Here is a 4,301-nt window from a genome sequence, read left to right as displayed (position 1 = left end):
CAGTCGATATGGCGTATCATTCCATGACATACTTTCAAACAATAAAGCATACATTAATGTAATATGGCATATTCTAATACAATGTGGCATACTTTCATAAAATATAATATGGCATATTCTAATACAATGTGGCATACTTTCATAAAATATATCATAGTTTAATACAATATAGTATACTTCCATACCATGCACGATGCTTTCAGTAATAAGGTATAATTCGAGTAACTATTTTGGATTTTGCTATATAACTTTTTATTTCTTGTTTAGGCTGATAGCTCAGACCTAAGTTGGGTGTGAACAATTTTCAGAGACAAAAATTATTAACAAATATATGAGATCCTTGAGTGAAATATGAAGTAACGATACAACGAAATACAGAATTAATATAAAAGAATTTCAGGTTTTAATTTTTTCCTCGGAAATAGATATTTAATGCTAATAAGTATAACAACGCAATACACATATGTCCTTTCACAGAAGGAAATTTATTCATCGTTCGCACTTTCAATCATACATATACCTCACTTACTGCTAATATATGCCATATCGTTCATAAATGGTATCGTGTAACCTAAAATGTATGGGAGATAATTAGACCATTTCAAACCGGAATTTTATCGTTTCATATGTGCTTCTACATCCATACCTGGCCGACAGTACACATGGATATTAACACTATATCAACAAATGTACGTCAGCTTTGAATGAAAAAATGAGGAAACGCAATAACGATATACAAAATTTATATAAAATATTTTTAGGTTATAGCATTAAAGAAATGATAAGATATTGATTATCGTACTTGTGTTCTTGGATACTTTCCAAAAGGCAACTGACATCGTCCTTGTAAAATTCTACTTTTGATGATAATATGACCAACAGGATTTCTTTCCACCAATAAACGGCCTGTGTGATGCTGAGGAAAAACTGAATGTCGTCTGTAGTCGGATTTCTCACACCTACTACATCCATCTAATCAAAAAAATTATCTATTTGTTAATGTATTTATCTTTTTTATTAATAAGAAAACTTAATTATTAAGAAAACACAACGAATCAATCGTTACAACGTAGTATGTTTTCATTATTTTTTCAAGGTATCTGAAAGATGTTTACGATGTTTATATTTGATATTGGCTTTACCGGAGTTTAAAGATGAGCCGCAGCGATTTGAACTTATAGCAATCCTAGTGATGAATTCACATATTTATCTATTTATATTTACATTTCCGTTCAATTTCTTCTAACGAATCATTAGGATGAATTGGTAACTGTGGGCACATATCGTAAATAAATTATAAATTATAATAGTATTTCACAGACAAATTTAATATAGTGGGCCCTCGATAATCCGTTACCGGATCGGATTTTTTTGGACTGACGGATTCAGTTTACGTAGTCAATATTAAAATATATTTTCTTATATTTCCGGATTATCGTGGGTCCACTTAGATTTAATGTTAATGTAACTTACAGTTTTGTAAGGATTTCTCCTCGTGTTAGTAAACTTAGAACAGTTCACAGCATAGCAATGAGATTGACAGACGAGCTTGGCTTCTCCAGTGGAGCCCTACAATAACAGAGAAGAGTTATACAACATATCTAAGCTAAGAAACTAACAAAATATGTATGGTGCAGGGTTTGGATTTGCTTTTGGTTGTAATATTTATGTCTAACACTATATTTAAACATCCGCTTGCATCGTTACATATAAACATTCAGTTACAAAGTATATTTCTGTTAAAAATATTACGTATTTGCATATTACAGCGTTAACTCCTTTGCGGGGTATGTATCGATTGTTACGTCATTACTTTGTGAGCACAATTCACGTCGATTTCTCTGAAACGTATGATGTTACGCTCGTAAACGCATGACGTCTCAATCAATACATACCCACAAGGGAAGATAACTGTAGAATATGCAAATGACGGAATAACGTTTAACTGTCTGATATTTATTGCAGGCGCTACAAACAATTATCGAATATAGTTATTACTAACATCAATTTAGGGTTCTTGGTTCTTTGTTGGTGAATGGAACAATCAATTGATAGCTAACGTTTACTGTCAGAGCCATATTTTGCAGCCACTACAAACAATGAGAACGATTATAGTATTACTAACATCAATTAGGGTTCTTCGGAGTTTTCACGTTGTCAAATAAAACAAGTTGATTGCTAAATGACGGCTTTAATGTTGTGTAATCATATTATTACGGCGGCACAGAAGTGACACGAAAATTTTTTGTTTAATGTAGGACAAAAAAAAGATTGTACGTAGGGTGTATTTTTTCTTAAATTTGTGTTCATTTCATATGTAAATATTTTGACACTCGTCCTCGAAGTTTTATTTTTGCTCGCCAATTTTCTCAAATAAAAACTTCTTTGACTCGTTTCATAAAAATCATATGAAATGAACACTCATGTAAGATCATGTGACATATATGTTGGCGCTAATATGCGAACGCGAAATAGGCCACATTAAGTCAATATAAAAATATACTCCAATTTACTGCATAAAAAACGCGTCATCGTTAAGGTTCTGGTACATTGGTCAAGATTGTATAATGATTAGGAAAACTTTTCATAAAAATCAAATAAATATTGAACATTGCTAGGTGGGTGACTAAGTGAGCCGATTTAGCCATAATTGTAACGTCGTTGCCGAGAACGTCATGTGACTACCATAACTACGTAACGTCTGTCCGAACTCTTCCGAAAACGGGTCATGAACTTTCCGACTTCCGTTCGGCAATAAATCTTAACTTCTATGCGATCAGTTTAAAAAAGGCATGTTTCAAGTATCAACTTTCAAAAAACTGCTGTAAGTTATTAATTTTAAAATGGAATTTTTTGATATGAATTAATTTCAGCTACATCTACAAATATTACAATATCGGGGTATAATCAGCTTGACTTTATGATAGTTACGTATAAAGTGGCCTTAAGTACTCACGGATGTAGCTAAAATAAACGCCGTATCCTCCGTACTAACATGAGATGACATTTTATTCACTTGTTCGTCTGTTACAGTTTCCCCTTGCTTCAAAAACTCCGAATAGGAACTGAAACTAAAACAGAACATTACATATTAAATTCAATTATTTGTATGGAAGAATCATGACTGTATGACATCACAGTCGGTAAATTCTTCTGAATTATCCGATGATTGCCGGAAATAACCGATGATTGCCGCAAATATCCATCAGGACTTTTTAAAGCAGGTAATTCCCAAAAACAATAAGTACCGATAATATTTCCACTAACGTTCTGGAGTGTTATTTTTGTTTACATTGTTTTATTTAAAAATTAGTCGTCTGACAAGGACAACGAACGTTTTTTTATAACAATACGTTATCAGGTAAATACTCACCTGTCTGGGGCTTTATCTGTGTAGATGATATCTTTTAATGTATCAGACCTACACACAGAGAATCAAGGTCAACAAAACACAGTTTATACGGCTATAACAGTAACAACAATGTCTTTAAGATAACTCATATTTTAAATATAGTTCATTTAGAGCATATGAAAAGGTTGATACGGCCGCCGACGGATGTGTATAATTTTCTATTAAAATTAACAGAATGCAGAGTGAATTAAGTATGTTAAGCCCCAAAAACGGAATAGTTTACTTAACTTAAAAACTACCATTACCACACCAGTGAAGGTCTTCTATTATTACTTTCAAAATATATATTATTTTAAAATAATATATAAACCGAAAATAATCCCATACACTATGCCTATGTGGAATCTATGCTGATAACTTGAGAAAAACATGTGATATATCTGTTGTTAATCAGATATAGGCCATTGTATATACACAAAAAACATGTAATAATCATCTCAAAGCTATTCTTTTTATGCCATGTCTCGGCAGTGGAGCATCTTAAAAATTACAGCATAAAAAGTGTTTTCTGAATTACCAAACTGCTACACAGAAAACATATTGCAATAATTTACAAAATTAGGTATTAAGAGAGAGTACTCTAAAATCTGGTGGTATGCACAAGTAGGTATACGACAGATTGGCTCAAAAATCGTGCACAAATGCTCAACGGAAATAACTAATCAGTAGACAATTATTGAAATACCAATCCTGTAGTCCGGAGATCTTCCAATTCTGTTGAATTTCTTAATTTTGTCTTTTATGATACGTTCAGCACAACGAGATAAGACTGATGATTCTGTCTAAAATATCTATTGGGGCTAAGAAAAGATAGACTGCCATTTGATCAGGACATTTTTTCGGTAAACATTTCTGGCGATTTTATCTGAATAACGATCCAAGATTATGT

General features: G+C 32.3%; 1 long non-coding RNA gene across 1 annotated transcript; it reads right to left on the bottom strand.

Annotated features, from left to right (window-relative positions):
• Positions 1-808: 808 nt before the first annotated feature.
• Positions 809-3,473, bottom strand: LOC138313316 (uncharacterized). The gene is made up of 4 exons (XR_011207176.1): positions 3,374-3,473; positions 2,957-3,071; positions 1,474-1,569; positions 809-972 (listed from the first exon to the last, which is right to left on the bottom strand). It is a non-coding gene; the product is annotated as an uncharacterized lncRNA (long non-coding RNA).
• Positions 3,474-4,301: the final 828 nt, after the last annotated feature.

The sequence above is a fragment of the Argopecten irradians genome, unplaced genomic scaffold (assembly GCF_041381155.1).
Source record: "Argopecten irradians isolate NY unplaced genomic scaffold, Ai_NY scaffold_0649, whole genome shotgun sequence".
Lineage (NCBI taxonomy): Eukaryota > Metazoa > Mollusca > Bivalvia > Pectinida > Pectinidae > Argopecten > Argopecten irradians.
Note: the sequence above shows the minus strand (reverse complement) of the source record. Positions and strands in the feature narration are given on the sequence as shown.